The 17,447-nt window shown below is 41.0% G+C and overlaps 1 long non-coding RNA gene across 1 annotated transcript in view; it reads left to right on the top strand.

The window, feature by feature from the left end:
- Positions 1-13,644, top strand: part of LOC142071994 (uncharacterized) — a 41,669-nt gene extending 28,025 nt beyond the window's left edge. The window contains exon 3 of the long non-coding RNA XR_012668276.1: positions 12,746-13,644. This is a non-coding gene — a long non-coding RNA (uncharacterized LOC142071994). The remainder of the gene's footprint in view (positions 1-12,745) is intronic.
- Positions 13,645-17,447: the final 3,803 nt, after the last annotated feature.

The raw sequence follows: 17,447 nt of genomic DNA, 5'->3' as shown, positions 1-17,447 counted from the left end.
ATAAACAAACACAAATAGCGATGTGAGGAAACCTCAGGAGGTCAGAAGATTTGGCTCTGACTAGTGCCCCATGGTTCGATGCTTATCCAAACTGTGTCTGATCTCCTTGCATTTGCAAAACTTATCCTGACACTTAAGGAAAACAAGCTCTTTTGTAAAATCCTGGTACTTCCAGCTTTAGATCATCTTAAAATGCCACATGAACTGATTGTTATATTTACCTACATGCCTCCAGCTTTCATCCAGACCACATCACACAATCCATTGTCTACAGCCAAGCCCTAAGATACAACCACATTTGCTCCAATCCCTGAGACAGAGACAAACATCTACAGAATTTCTATCAAGCATTCTTAAAACTACAATACCCAGCTGGGGAAGTGAAGAAACAGATTGACAGAGCCAGAAGGGTACCCAGAAGTCACCTACTACAAGACAGGCTCAAGAAAGAAAGTGACAGAATGCCACTAGACATAAAATAATTTTAATAAAATAATTTTCCCTGTGATACCTACACCTTCTTGTCAATTGTTGGGAATGGGCCACATCCACCATGATTGAATTGGCCTCCATAGCACTCACCCCACCCCATTTGGTAAGGCAACTCCCATCTTTTCATATTTATACCTGCCTACTTTTTTTCACTCCATGCATCTGATGGAGCAGGTTGTAGCCCATGAAAATGTATGCCCAAATAAATGTATTAGTCTCGAAGGTGCCACAAGGACTCCTTGTTGTTTTTACAAAGTGTTTCAGTGCAGCTTTCCCTCCTTGTTGTTGAACTTCTGTTATAAAATTGGCATGGATTAACCAACCCCTCCCCCAACACACACACTCTCACACACACACACACACAATATTTACTCTGATCTGCTATTTCCATGAATTGTAGGAACATGAAACCAGTTTTCAATGGAATCTTCTCAAGTGGAAAGGAAACTGTATTTTTCATGCAAACTGCAGCAAACTTTAGGCTCCTGAAGAATTCTAAACCCTTTTAGGCCCCAATCCTAAGAACCATGAGGATTTTTGCTCAGAGTTAGTAGGAAACAAAGCCTTAAACAATAAATGCAACCTATTTTACAGGGATGTCATGAAGCTTAATAAGTTAACATTTATAAAGCAAAATATTAACTGTCATGTAAGTGCTTGTATACTTTTGCTGAAAGGCACTGTAGAGAACCCACAGCAGTTCTATCATAGTAGAAATATAACTGTGGCTAGAAATTTGCCCCTGGCATCTAGCAGAGAAATGAGGTTTTTCTTGCAGTAAGATAATTATTATAGTTCAACAAAAGTGCATAATATACTCTGTAGTAATTTCTAACTCTAATCCATAGAATACCTGCAGATATCTCCAAAGTTTGCTTGCTGATCTCTATTTTAAGAATAGCAGCATTTCAGTCTAAAAAAATGTTCTTGCACTTAAGAGGCTATTGGTTCTACATATTGAGGGGTAGCTTTTTAGCTAGTATACGTCAGCATAGGTGCACTTATTTCAGTGGAGCTATACTAATTTACACCAGTTGAGTACACCAGTATCCATAATGGGACTTAGTTGTTCCAAAACTGATGCCTTACCCAGGTGGCCTTGTTGACAGGAAAGGAGGTGTGCTCAGCAGTCTGTCTCCTCTCAGAAATGCAAATATTCCTGGGTTATCCACTGGAATGGTGGGTGTGAAGTCACAGGAATGTCCTGCAGAGCAGCTAAAAGCACCCGAGAGAGGATCCTGATACCAATATAGGATGTGACTGCAAAATCATTGGGAAATGCAGCCACCTTGCATGTGCAGTGGGGTATAATAGGCCAGGGGAGGCTCTGCCTTCCCTGGCGATGCTGCTGCCACTGGATGCCCGGTTGTGAGTTTGGCGGGGGAAGTTTTTCCTTTACTATGTCCATGCAGGTTCTGGGGCAGCTGAGGAGGCGGTATGTGCTATTCTGATGAACCTGGGAAGCTGAGTAACACACACCGCCATCTCAGCCGCCCGGAACCTGCATGGGCATATCAAAAGCTCAGGTTCTTCTTTGGGAAGAGACGCTGCGGCTTTTCCCAGGCAGCCTGGGGTCTGGGGAGGGGAGGTGTGGCTGCAGTTGGCCTGGGGCTCCTCCAGGCAAGTGTGGGGGGGAAAGGGCTGTCTCAGGGCTCAGCCTGGGGCGCCTCTGGCCAAGGTGGATGCCACTTGGGGCTCCTACAGGTGGAGTGGGTCATTTTCCAGCCACAGGGGGCCAAGGAAGGGGGTCTCGGGGCTCCAGCTGTGGGGGGATGAGGTGCTCTGGCCAAGGGGGTGGGGGCAGAAGGGATGGAGCTGCAGGCTAGCCTCCCCAAAGGGGGCCTCTACCTACCGCCCAGGCCACCTTGAAAGGTGGCATCCCCTCAGAATACCACAGTAAAAGTTTTCTGGCCACAGTGGGAAATGTTGAAATCTAAAGATGAAATATTGTATCAGAGATGGAAAATATCAGCAGGTAATGAGTACAGATACCAGCCAGATACTTTGAAAGAGGAGATTATGGCATGATTTAAAAACTGCTGGACACTTTAGGGTTGCAAAAATCTTAGCCAAGAGAGAATTTCTATTGGGTAAAATGCACGTGGGATGTAGAAAACTGGTGCAGGAAATATGATGTTTATGTTGCAAAGAAGGGTCCCCTGAAGCAGGGAGAGCCCCTATGCAGGAGCATTTCCCGGAGGCGCCAATGGAGCACATTGCTGTTGATGTGCTTGGGCCTTTGCGTGAGACAGAGCCTAGTAATCCATATTTCTTGGTGGCTATGGACTAAATTACACAATGGCCTGAGGCTTATCCAGTAAGGAGCCAAGAGGCTGTGACAGTAACAAAGGTCCCTAGTGAATGAGTTCTTCACCAGATTTGGGCTCCCAGATGAGCTACACACAGATCAAAGGAGAAACTTTGAATCCAAAGTGTTTCAGCAATCTTGTGAGATTCTAGGGCTCCAGAGCCCCCACCCCAATCTGATAGGATGGTGGAAAGGTTCAGTCAGACTCTATGGGTATGTCCACACTGCAAGAAAAGACCACAGCTGGTTTGGGTCAATTGGCTCAAGCTAAGAGGCTGTTGAATTGCAGTGTAGAGGTTCAGCCTTGGGCTGGAGCCCAGGCTCTAAGCCCGCCCCCACTCACCCAAGCCTGAAATTCTACCCTGCAATCTTTAGGCCCATAAGCCTGTGTCAATTGACCTGAGCTCTGAGACTAGGTGCCACGTTTTTTTTTTAATTCCAGTGTAGACATAGCTGGCTACCTTTGTAGAACAGCATCAAAGGGACTGGAAACAGCATATCCTGTTCGCTTTAATGGCTTATAGAATCACACTTAATTAGAGCACAAAGTGTACCCCAACGATCCTCATGGGGCATGAGCTAAGGGCCCTAGAAAATCTTTGGTATGGAATTCCAAGAGGAAAAAAGGAATTTGGACTATGTTGAAATGTTGTAATCCAAAAGTGAAAAAGCTCACACCTTTTCCACAGACACATTTGTAGCATGACCCTGAGAAACCCCAAGATAAATGTGGGGTAAAGCACTGACTGAAAAGAGGCTTGGGACTGTTAGCAAAGAAACTGTCTCCTGCTCTTTGATTCCTATTGTGTTCAGGGAAACAGGACTTATTATGATCTTTGTCAATAAACAGGAGTGCATCAAAGAAATACCTGATTCCATCATTCCTTTCTCTGTCTAAAGGGAACAACCCACAAGAACCTGAGTTTTGGTTAAGTACTGACTTAAGGTCTGATGGGGCAAGAATCATTATATTGCTTCTTTTAGTTAAATATGTAAAGGATACTTCTGTGTGCTTTTGGATGGATATAGCAAAGAAGTGCCATCACATACCTTTGACAGGAGCTCACTGTCTTCAAACTTTGTGACAAGATTATGGAATTTGAAAGCTCAATTGTCACTGTGCAAAGCTTATTTGTGCCTATGTTAGCTTCCCTTTCATCAGTTAAAAGTTCTCTTGTCCTTTCAGAGGCTTCAGCAGAGCATATTATAGGCTTAGGTTAGGGATGGCAAAAATGTTAAGATAAAATAATGGATCTGAACTTTTGCCCAAAAGGCAAACTCAGCTTGAATGGAACATTTTCTGAGATTCTAAAACAGTCCAAATAACTTTAACAATGAAATGTCACCTGCCCTTGCATTTGCTGGTGTTACCAGGATTGGGAATGCCAAAATTCAAAAAGAAAGGCTAGTCTTACAAAAGCAGAAGTTAATGGATTTCTCAAAAGATATTTTGTTTGGCAAAATAAAGAGGTCTGGATTAATCAGATAGACATCTGACTCCCAAATCTGAACAGTTTCACTTTCACCAAGATGCAAGTTAAATGCTATATAATGCCTTTTACCTACACATGCGTCTCATAGATGTCAGTAGGAGACATTTGAGGATGCATTAAAGTATGAGGCATCACACCACTGACATGATATGTGACCCCTGGATAGTCAAAAGCTGCCACACTTTCACAAATATTCACTAGGTTTGTGGCTTAATTTTTGGGTGCCCATTTTGAGACACCTACCTAATTTTCAGAGGTGCAGAGCGAACTGCTCCACTATGCAGTTAAAAAATGGAAATCTTACAGCTGAAAACCAATTGTGTCTTCAAGGGGAAAAGACTGGAAACATTCACCCTATCTGGCCCTGTGAAACTTTGCAAGCTCTGACTTGATTTCCAATACAAGTTAATATCAAGTGGAGCAAAAAAAAAACCCTGCACAAATTGCTTTGTGTAGCCTAAAAGGCTTCCAGCTGCTCTGGACACACACAGGGACCATCTTCTTCTGTCAGCTGTGAGCTTGGAAGATCTGAAAAAACAAATGTAACTGACAAAGTTAGGTACAACCAACCCACACTTGCATGTCTCTTCCTTTTACCACTCTTGCAATAGATGGACCAGTTGGGGCAAATCTCATTACAGATTTTCCCCAACAACCCAAGTACATTGTTATTTTGGCATCAGGATAATGTTATTTTGGCCAGACCATATGTGTGCCCTTTGTGTAGTACACACATTATCATATTCAGAGGTATAAATCTCTCCGATTGCTACACAGTTTTTTCATAGCTTTGTTTTCAAATGCACATTGGCTCCTTCTATGCTAAGTTGCATAACAGGAAAATATATGGACGTGTCTTTTTTTTCCTGACATAGATCTTGTTGCAGTTGTAACTAGGAGTTCAGCATTAAGTTTTATAGTAAGAAGCAGAGTTCCCTACTGTCTCCATCTTTCCAAAGCAGAAACCAAGAATTGCCCTCCTTCCATTACCCTCAAATTAATGCTTAAGTATGTTTGCTTCCATTTTAAATGAAAGCAAAGTTCCTGTAGCTAGGGAACAAAGAAGAGGAGAAATGGCAAACAATAGAATCTTCTGCCGTCTCATGATAATGGAACTGATAGGAAAATGTGGATTTTGTTTGTTTTATCCAGGGGAAATGTTGATAAAAAGAAAGAGGTCTGAATTTTTAGTGAATAATTTTAATTCTTTTTTTTTTAAATGAAAACTCCAAAATTTTCCATTTTCAGCAGTGAAAACTTAATTTTTTCAGCCCCCCCCCCATCGCCCTCCCTCCAAAAAATTTAGCCAAACACAGGGGAGAGAAAAAATCAGTTGTGTTTTCAGTTTTCCGACAAATTTAAAATGATCAAGCGTAGAAGAGATTTCCAATGAAACTTTTCATGTAGGTGAAAATTCAACTTTCCATCAAAAGTTTTTCACTGAAAATTTTTGATTAAGCCTGCGTGCATCCTTTTTAAGGATGAAATACGCATGAAATAGGTGTCAGGAAATGATACAGAATGATATGACTATATACAAATGGGGTTGCATTTGTCTACAGAGCAAAATTTGCTGAACTTCAATATCCTCACATTTCTTTTCTTCCTTGTGTTCCTAAAGAAAGGAACATCTACATTTTATTAAGATTTTAGTTTCTTTCTGTTGATAGAATGACAGAAGCAGGAACACATTTTATCGGCTGAAAGTAAGAAGCTTAACTCTTTTTTCTTGTTGATAGAAGGAAAATAGACTTTGGAGGAAATTAATTCTGTCAATAGAATAAAATATATATTTCTCAAATCCATTCTATCCAAAATGAGATGTCTGAGGAAAAATCATTTTATCCTCAGAATTAATCATCTAACTGACTTCCCTGGCACTGGAATTTAGCAGACTTTCTGTAAAGGTTCATCCTACATCATCTTCTATTTCATTAGAAAAGACAGCTTTATAATATTATTTAAATTAGTGTAAATATTGCATAAAGATTTTCTGCATGTATATACTTTGATTAAGAAGTGAATTTTGTTTTGACCACACAAGCTTGGTGTTTTGACTTTCAGCTAACATTTAAGTGATCTAGTTTTACTCATGCAAATCCAAAAGTAAAGTGGATTCTAAATGTGTATGCTCAAGAAGTCCAACCAGCTGTGATATATTTTATACTGGGTCAAACAGTATTCTATACAACCAGGGGAGAGGGCTTCCGAAACCCAACTCCAAAATATTTGTACAGAAGCAATTAAATTAACCTGACAAGATTCTGATTGTACCCTTTGCAACTGTGTATGGATATGCAATTATGCTGCATGAATGCTGTAAGAGAAAATTAAATATAAACTCTACACATCCCACCCCCATAAATCTAACATTAAACTACCTTGTCTTTGAATGATTTCTTGGGCAAGACCTAATGGTCCCAGAAAGGAACTTGTATAAATTTGTCTAAAGTTCCCTAATTTTGCTAATCACTTATGTATCTGTAAAGTATCACCACTTTATAAAAGGTTTCAGAGTAACAGCCGTGTTAGTCTGTATTCGCAAAAAGAAAAGGAGTACTTGTGGCACCTTAGAAACTAACCAATTTATTTGAGCATAAGCTTTCGTGAGCTACAGCTCACTTCATCGGATGCATACTGTGGAAAGTGTAGAAGATCTTTTTATACACACAAAGCATGAAAAAATACCTTCCCCCACCCCACTCTCCTGCTGGTAATAGCTTATCTAAAGTGATCACTCTCCTTACAATGTGTATGATAATCAAGGTGGGCCATCTCCAGCACAAATCCAGGTTTTCTCACCCCCCCACACACACATGCTTTGTGTGTATAAAACGATCTTCTACACTTTCCACAGTATGCAACCGATGAAGTGAGCTGTAGCTCACGAAAGCTTATGCTCAAATAAATTGGTTAGTCTCTAAGGTGCCACAAGTACTCCTTTTCTTTTTCACTTTATAAAAGATTCAAAACTCCAGTGGCTTCTTCAAGCCATCTTCTTACCATGGAAGTGATCCTCATACTATAATGAAAAAGAATCATCATGTGATCAGCAACTCTTAAAAGATCAGGCCCTCAGTCTCTAAAGTTGTATACCCCAAAATAAAAGCACTCAGAATTAAAAGCACCTATTGAAAATTTTGCCCATAATTATTATTCACTAAAAATTACCTGCTCAATTTTAATCTTGTATTTATATACTGTTACTTCAACTGCCACTGAAATGCAGTTAGTTACATCTGGCATGGAATATTTGAGCTGTTACACATTATTGCCCTTGAGCTGTTACACATTATTATTTAACAGTTAGGACAAGAGGGTAAGAGCATCATATTCATTGAAAACTGCAGCTGGAATAAGGTGGGCATACCATCACCACACAAGTTGGAATTTGACCAGGCTCAAGCCTAACACCACTATTTCTGCAAAAATTTTAGGATCTTTCATGAGCCCAAATGATCAGGTCAGGACATATTTTCTTCCACATGTGCAAGACATTCCAGCAGCTAAGTACACCCCATCTTGGGGGCATTGGTTCAATACTAACTCTGCAGACATTGCACCACCTGCTGAATCAGCAGGCATTCTGGGTCTTCTCTGTAGGCCTCCCTCCTGGTTTAGCTTATGAGGTCTGAGGACTGGTTATAGACTTCCTGATCCTCCAAAGTTACCAGAGGAGATCAGGATTTTTTGCAGCCCGGGAGCTTAATAAACAGGGGAGATTCCTGGTTAGGGAATTATCTAGTTGCTGCTTAAAGAGTGGCTCTTTGTGTTTGTTCTCACACTACATGGTGTCAGAAGTGAGTTAGAGCCCCCAGAGTGGTGAATGAATGGGAAAAGTAGAAAATCAGGGAGGAGACCTGTGAAATCTGCAGCAGGAAGGAGGCAGGGCCTTGTATCAGCACAGCAATGGAGCCCATAGCACAAATTGCTCTGTTAGAGAAGTTTGATTTTTGGTAACTCAGGCAGCTAGTTTACTGGATCTGTAGATTTGAGCGATTCCAGATGGCTTCTGGTTTAACAGAGAAGGCATAAGAATACCAGGTAAATGCTCTGATATGTGCCAGGGGTGATGCTGATCATGATATCCTATCTGCCCTACCCCTCACTGATGAGGAAAAGAGAGAATACTCCAGAGTGAAAGAGGCTTTCCATGCCCCTTTCATAGGCAGCCAGAATATTATATATGAATGGGCCAAATTTAGTAGGAGGTGCCAGGAACAAGGGGAAACAGCTGAGACTTTCACTACTGCGGTTCTTATTCTTGCCAAACACTGCAAATATGGATTGTTGAAAGAAGAACTGATGAGAGACAGGATAGTTATTGGTGGAAGAGACACCAATTTATCAGCACAGTTTCAGTGAGACCCAGATCGCACACTAGCAAAAGCTAAGGCAAAAGTGAGAATGGAAGGAACCATAAAGAAATAGCAGTGTGACTGTGGCAGGGTGGACTAGATCCTGAGGCCCTACATCACCCTACCCCAGAACAGAGCAGCAAGAAGTCCTCCAGGCAGCTTAAAGTGGCTGTAGGGCAGCAGCCAATCAGAGGGGCTGCTGAAGTGACCAATAAGGGGCCAGATAAAAGGCAAGCAGCAGAGTGGAGCCTTCAGTTGCTGTGTGGAGCTTGAGGAGGGAGGACTGGGTACCTGGCTGGCTACATGAACAGCAGGATCATGGACAGCTCACTGCAGAGAACTCACCAGAGAGTCTGGAGTCCAAGGAAGGCTACTAAAGACTGGATGCATGGCTGGCTGGATAGAAGAGGAGCAGGATCATCAAAAGGTCAGAACGGCAGGCTGAGCCTGGGGGACTGCGTATAGAACCTGGCCAGACCAGATGAGGGTAGTAAGATGGTCCCTGCTGATCTGATTGCAAACTAAACCCAGGGAGGGCTGCTGAAAAGGACATCAGCTGAGGGTACCAAGATGGGCCCCGGCTGGGTGTCAGAAGAAGGCAGTACCTCTGAGAAGAAGTCTAAGAGCTACAGCCCCATATCAGGGCCATGATTAAAACTCAGGATGGTATACCCTGGAAAGGAGGACAGTGTGTATGGCTCAGCTGGAGGGCTGAACTGCCAAAGACCGGCAGAGAGAACCATTGACTGGGGAGGGCCACTTGTGAGAGGCAAGTGCCACCCCGATGTAAGACCAAAAAAGGAAAGCAGGTTCACACCCAACCAAAATAAAGGGGCCTTGTGAAAAGGACTGTCTGCAGGCATATCGAGCAGAGAAAGGGGGGCACTTGTGAAAGAGGGATGCTGAGCCCATTACAGTGACTTACATGCTAGCACCATAGGGGACACTGAATCAGACAACACGGACATAGAAAAGAGAAAAGGCATAAATGTAAAAGGAGCAGTCAAACCAAATTTACAACATAACAGTGCATAACCAGAGAACCTTAATAGGAGGGAAGCTTAGAAAAGCTGTGGAAGATGTGTCAAGACACCAAGCCACAGCTAGCAAAAATGTCGAGCTGAAGAGGCAGAGGTAGGAGATGCCACAAAATGGGACAAGAGTAGTGGAGACTATCCAAGAGGAACTGTTATCATCAGATGAGTCCAATAATTCCAGGGACTATATCCTGAGTAGAACAGGCAACAAGCATGAATCTAAATATTTGAAACCATAAATTTAAAATTGATACTGGGGCAGCAGTCACTACAATTTTTTTAAAAAAATTATAATTGATCCCTGGACGGAGATCTGCAGAGAGCAAATAACATTCTATGTAGGGCTAGTAAAACTATATTAGATGTTTGTGGCCAGTTCCTTGGAAAACTGGAGAAGGGATGGAAAGATCTAAGAGTTAAGTAGATTGAGCTCCTCGAATCTATCATTGTAAGGCATGTTTTCTAATCCTTTAGCATTCTCATTGCTCTTCTCTGAACCCTCTCTAATTTATTGACATCCTTTTTTGAATTGTGGGAATCAGAACTGGACACAGTGTTTCAGTGGTGGTTGTACCAGTGCCAAATACAGAGCTAAAATAACCTATCTACTCCTACTTGAGATTTCCCTGTTTATGTATCCCAGGATTGCATTACCACTCTTGGCCACAGCATCACCCTGGGAGCTCATTTTCACCTAATTATCCATCATGACCCCTAAATCTTTTTTGCAGCATCACCACTTCCCAGGATAGAGTCCCCCATCCTGTAAAAGGATGGCCTACATTGTTTGTTCCTAGGTGTATGTTTACATTTGACCATATTAAAACATATTGTTTGCTTGTGCCCAAGTGAGCCAGATCACTCTGAATCAGTGACCTGTCCTCTTCATGACTTATCGCTCCCCCAATTTTTGTATCCTCTACAAGCTTGATCAGTGATGACTTTTTCTTCCAGGTAATTGGTAAAGATGTTATACCATATAGCCAAAAGCCAATATATTCAGGACCCTCTCTGAAAACACACCAGTTTGATGACCATTTCCCATTTACAATTACATTTTGAGGACCCATGAGTTAGCCAGTTTCTAATTCATTTAATTGGTTCCATGTTAATTTCATATTTATCCAGTTTTAAATCAAAATGGCATATAGATCAAGTGAATCACCTTGCAGAAGTCTAATTATGATCCATCAACACTCTTACCTTTATCGACCAAACTAGTAATCTCATCAAAAATATTTAACAGGATCTACTTTTCATAAATCCAGGTTTATTTGCATTAACTAAATTATTAATAAAAAATTAAACAAGGGTGAGGGCCTATATCAACTGCTTCATTATCTTGCCTGGGATCTTGTTAGGCTGACAGGCCTATAATTACTTCAGTCATCCCATTTAAAAATTTAAAAATTTAAAAATCGGAATAGCATTATCTTTCTTCCAGTCTTGTGGAACTTCCCCAGTGCTCCAAGACTTATTGCAAATCAACATTAATGGTACAACAAGCTCTTCAGTCATCTCTTTAAAAACTCTCGGATGCAAGTAATCTGGACTTGCTGATTTTAAAATGTCTAACTCTAGTAGCTTCTGTTTGATATCCTCCAGAGAGAGATACAAGTATTATCATTAAAGAGCATTATTATCATATAACAAGACTATATCACTTCTATTTTCCTCAAATATTGAACAGAAATATTTATTGAACATTTCTGCATTATTATTGATAATTCTATCATTTCCATCTAGTAATGCCCTAATACTATTAAGATTCTTTTTGTTCCTAATATAATTTTAAAAAACTACTTAATGTCCTTAACTCTGCTGGCCATAGTTTCACATTGTGTTCCTTGGCTTCCCTTATCAATTTTGTACAAGTCCTAACTTCTTATTTATATTCATACGATTAACTTCCCCTTTCTTCTAATTTATAGCTGTCTTCACAGCAAAGCCTTTTATAGCACAGTCTATTTCCTCAGTTGTGGGATTGTGGTTTTGGAGCCTCTAGTAAGCATCTAGTTTTGATATTATCTATTATCATTCATATTGTTCTGATCAAATTCTTCCTCCCAGCTTATTTGGCTCATAATTCTTTTCAACTTTGTGAAAAGGCTCTAAAGCTACAAGTGCATTATATATAAAATAAATTACTGGTATGGACTTTATTCTGCTTGCACATTATAAATGTGATCAAGTCATGATCATTTAAACCTAAACTACCATTATTTTTTAGTTCTGTGATAAGTTCCTCTTTATCTGTTTAGGACTGTTCTCAAACTTTAGCCAGCTGAGGATCCCCATTTTTATTAAAAATCTTTCATGGGCCCCTGCTCAGCCCCAGGCCCTGCCCCCACTCCACCTCTTCCCTCAAGGCCCCACCGCAGTGACATAGGGGTATTTTGGTGGCCCCAACTTCAGGCAGGCAATTATGGGGGGGCTGGGAGAGCAGGAGGGATGGGGGAGGCCCACCTCCCCTCAGCCCCTTCAGCCAGCCTTGCGGGAGGTGATGGATGGACCCCCTGGCCAGGGTCTCCCCAGGACCCCAGGCGCGCACCCAGCCCTGGAAGGAGATGCTGCTCTCCAGAATGCATGGCTCCCGGCTCTGTTCCTGGTCCCACTACCCCACGGCGGGCCCAGCTCCCCCAGGCGGAGGCCCTACCTTTTTTGAAGATCTCCTCTACCGCTGCCGCCTGCTCGCTTGCCTTCCTCCTAGCGGTGGATTAGCCACTGGGCCAACCCAGGGCCCCAGAAAAATGCAGGAGGCACTGGGAAAGAGGAGGAGGAGTAGATCAGCAGAGCCAGTGGCTCCGGACTTGGCTCGCGGACCACCTGGAGTACCCTTGCGGACCCCAGATAGATAAACGCTGTGTTAGGACAAGGTCTAATAAAGAATTCTTTGGTGTTGGTTGCAAAACTTCTTGAGTTAAGAAATTGTCATCTATAGTGTTTAAAAATTCCAAAGATGTTTTAATACTGTCAGCATGAGACCTCTGGAATATGCCACTCAAATTGAAGTCCCCCATGATCATGCAGGTTTTTTTTTTCTCCGATGATTCACAGAGAGAAGAGAAAAGGTCAGCTGGCTTGGCAATGTGGCAGGACCCCATCAGCTCTGGCCATATACTGCAGTTGGCAGCAGGCCCACATTGCTGTAGAAGTAAGAAGAGCTGTGGCACATGTCATCCTGCCAGGAGAGGGCAGGGTAACTCCAGAACCCTCTGATTAGCCATTACCACTCTGCTTCCCCCAGTTGCCAAACTCACCAAATGCAGTTTTGTTATATTACTGCAAAATCTTCAGTCTAATGTAGTACATATACATCATAGGGGGTAGCAATGAAATAAAACTATATCTATTGCAACAGAAATACCGTAACTGTACTTAAGTGGACATAAAACAGAACTATGATAGCTTAGCATATTCTATATGAATCATTGTAATTTTCAGTTCCATGCTAATAAAAGAAGTTATTTGTATTTATTATGCAGTTATCAAATAACGAACGTTTTCTCTGTACTAGTTTTAATACCGCCTCTGAATCTAAACTCTGTACTGTTGCTAGGAAGAGTGGAAGAATGCAAACATGATTTAGGGTGATCTGTATTTAAAGTACTATGTTAATGTTCTTGGGCATATATATTTAGAAGATTTTGTTAATAGAATTCTAAGAGTATTGTGGATCTTCTTTACATGAGCCATATTTTCCTATAGGATAAACATGTAATGCTAGTCAATTTCTTGGAAGATTATTTGGTAACCTGATCAGGTTGTTTAACAACATTACTGAAGTGCTAAAAATCTGTTAGTTCATTAAGTCAGGCTACACTTTACAAGATTACTAAAACAAAAACAGTTCAGTGGAAATCACCTCCTTATGGAAAAAGGTATAAGTAACATTTTTTTATGGTAAAATACAACTATTGTACAATATATGATGCCTGATTTATTTTTTATTATTTTGTTTAAAACCTGTGAGGAATGCACACTGTTGGTACTATGCAGATAATGAATAAATAATATTACTACAATAGAAAAAACAATTAATAATGCAAAGTGTCCAGGAAAAATTCCTTAGAATATTTCTATTGGGGGATCATGATTCACTACAGGGTTTTCTCAAATATGAAGAGAATTAAAATGATTTACACAGAATGTTTTTGCTTTTTAACCCTGCACCTCAAAATTACATATAGAAAACACAGAATTTTCCCAGGCACCTGTGTTTAATAATAAAATCCTATTACCTGAGCAGACTTGAGTATAAAGCTTTTAAGGACTGGAAAGTGTGTAAGTCTTTTTAGGGTAGGGACTTAGGTTGCAGTTAGGCTAACCAGATAGCAAGTGTAAAAAATCAGGATTGGGGTGGAGGGTAATAGTCACCTATATAAGACAAAGCCCCAAATATCAGGATTGTCCCTATAAAATCGGGGCATCTGGTCACCCTAGCTGCAAGTGAGTTTCTAGTATAAACCATACTAAAACTGACCAAAGAAAGATTTCAGAGTAGCAGCCATGTTAGTCTGTATTCTCAAAAAGAAAAGGAGTACTTGTGGCACCTTAGAGACTAACCAATTTATTTGAGCATAAACTTTCGTGAGCTACAGCTCACGTCATCGGATAAATTGGTTAGTCTCTAAGGTGCCACAAGTACTCCTTTTCTTTTTGACCAAAGAAAGTCCACCATTTCAAAATTGGTGGGGGTCAATCTGGAGACAAGGTCCTGAATTATACTGCACTGACCACTAAGGTGTTCGCCGGAGTTCAAAAGTCTTCCAATTTCATTTAAGTATTTTCTTTGTCACTTGATAGAAGCATCTGAGAAGTAGGAGTTTGCTGGATTCCCTTTGCTACTCAGCATTCAAAGTTTGCTGATTAACATCTAATTTTAAAAGTTATTATATTTTGAATTTGCACTGTTGTTGTGGAACACTGGTTTCAGGAAGCTTAGGGAAGGACGGTTGGAGACTTAAACTTTCATTAAAACAAAATTAAGTTTCTAACCCTTTTCCCTCCTGAGACAGAGCTCAGAATTGAAAGTGATTGCAACGGATGCTTGTCAAATGGAAAAAAGAGACTATTGTCCTGCGACGAAAAAGCTTGTGAAGGTCAATAAGCCTATCCAGGGTCATTGGTCTCTTGTGAAATTAAGTAAACTGGGCACAATGTTTTGAACGACAAATATTCCCATTGGAAAATGGGCTTTCATCAGCATGTTCCTATGGAAAATGTTGATGAAATGCTATTTTTCAACTGGAAATTTTCAATACTGTTGAAACAAATGTGTCTTTTCCCGCCCCCAGTCTGTTACTGTTTTCTAGCTTCTCCCAGTTGGAAAAAAAGTTGAAGGTAGGAAAAGTGAGTTTCTCCCACCAACTTTATCACTTTTTAACTCCATCCCCCTACTTTTTCCAACGTGAAAAAAGAGGAGAGGCCAAAAAATCCCCAAACTGGCCTGGAGAATTAAACATTTTCAGCTTCCAAAAACTAAAATTAAACACACAGTGTTGAAATATGTCACTCTGAAATATCATTTTGATTAGAAATATATGTTGTTTCATGAAAAGTTTTATGATGTCAGCTTTTCAGTCTGATTGGAATAAAAACAAATGTCAATTTCCCACACGATGAAAATTCCGTTACCAGGCCAACCATTTTTAAGAAGATTGTGGGGTCACTCCAACCTAGATTTTGGCTCATTCTCCAGGCTTTAAGGGATCTGTGAGAGGCTACTCCCAAACCACTAAGCTTTAGTAAGTTCTGATGATCCTGCTTTGGGTCATAGGAGACAAGGTGAGCCCCACCTAGCCTACTAAATACAGAGTGGAGTTGAGGGCCCTGATAGAATTAACTGAAGAAATCTTGGAGCCACTGGCAATAATATTTGCAAACTCATGGATGACAGGAGAGGTCCCAGAAGAATAGAGAAGAGCTAACATAGTTCACATCTTTGAAAGGGGGAAAGGGAGGAGCTGGGGAACTATAGACCAGTCAAACTGACTTTGATACCTGTGAAACTACTAGAGAAATGTATAAAACATTCAATTTGAGAATACCTGGAGGATGAATGGGTAATAATTAGCAGCCAGCATGGATTTACTAAGAACAAATCATCCCAAAGCAGCTTGATTTCCTTCTTTAACAGGGTAACTGATTTGGTGGACAGGGGGATGTGGTGGACACAATATACCTGGACTTAAGCATGGCTTTTGACATAGTCCCATATGACATTTGGATAAGTAAGCTGGAGAAATATGGGCTAGGCAGAACTACCATTAAGTGGATACATACTTGGTTAAACAACCACAAACAATGAGTAACTATCAATGGAATGTTTCAGAGTAGCAGCCGTGTTAGTCTGTATCCGCAAAAAGAAAAGGAGTACTTGTGGCACCTTAGAGACTAACACATTTATTTGAGCATAAGCTTTCGTGAGCTACAGCTCACTTCATTCGATGCATGCAGTGGAAAATACAGAGGGGAGATTTATATACACAAAGAACATAAAACAATGGGTGTTACCATACACACTGTAAAGAGAGTGATCAGATAAGGTGAGCTATTACCAGCAGGAGAGCAGGGGGGGGGGGGGGGGGGGGGAGGGGGGGAAAGGGGGGAACCTTTTGTAGTGATAATCAAGGTGGGCCATTTCCAGCAGTTGACAAGAACATGTGAGGAACAGTGTTCGGGGGGGGGGAGGGGGGAGGAATAAACATGGGGAAATAGTTTTACTTTGTGTAATGACACATCCACTCCCAGTCTTTATTCAAGCCTAAATTAATTGTATCCAGTTTGCAAAGTAATTCAAATTCAGCAGTCTCTCGTTGGAGTCTGTTTTTGAAGTTTTTTTGTATATTTTGTAATAATGATGTCTGACTGGAGGGTTGTCTACAAAGGGGTTCCTCAGGGATTGGTTCTCGGTCCAGTGTTTTATATCTTTATTAAAATATATCTGGATGTAGGAATAGAGAGCACACTGATCAAATTTGCAGATGAGACAAAGCTAGGGAGAGCTGCCAATATTTTGGAGGATAGAGCTAAAATTCAGAGGGATCTTGATAAAGTGGAGAACTGGGCTATAGACAACAACATGAAATTCAACAAAGACCAATGTAAAGTGCTACACCTAGGGAAGAAAAAAATCAAATGCAGACATAAATACAGAGCGGGGGATAATTGGCTTGGCAGCAGCATTACTGAGAACGATCTGCGAGATGTGGTGGATCAAAACCTCAACATCACTCAGCAACGCAATGCTGTTGCAAAAAAAGAAAATGCAATTTTAGGTTGCATTAACAGAAGAATAGCATGCAAGTCATGGGAGGTGATAGCATGCAAGTCATGGGAGGTGACTCTATCTGGCACTGGTTAGGCCTCAGCTGGAGTACTGTGCCCAATTTTATACACCAAAGTATAGAAAGGATGTAGAGAAACTGGAAAGGATCCAGAAGCAAGTGACAAGGATGATCAAAGAGATGAAATGCAAGCCATGTGAGCAAAGGCTGAAGGAAGTGGATATGGTTAGTTTGAAAAAGAAGAGATTAAGGGAGGACGTGACAGCAGGCTTCAAGTACTTGAAAAGCTGCCAAAAAAAAAAGATGGAGAAAAAGCTGTTTTTTCTTGGCACAAAGGGCAGGACAAGAGGCAATGGGATCGGGATCAAGCTACAGTATAGCAGATTTAGATTAAATTTCAGGGAAAACTTCATAATTATAAAAACAGTAGGACAATAGAATAGACTGCTGAGGGAGGTTGGCTGGATAGC

The sequence above is a fragment of the Caretta caretta genome, chromosome 5 (genome assembly GCF_965140235.1).
Source record: "Caretta caretta isolate rCarCar2 chromosome 5, rCarCar1.hap1, whole genome shotgun sequence".
NCBI classification, from domain to species: domain Eukaryota; kingdom Metazoa; phylum Chordata; order Testudines; family Cheloniidae; genus Caretta; species Caretta caretta.
Note: the sequence above shows the minus strand (reverse complement) of the source record. Positions and strands in the feature narration are given on the sequence as shown.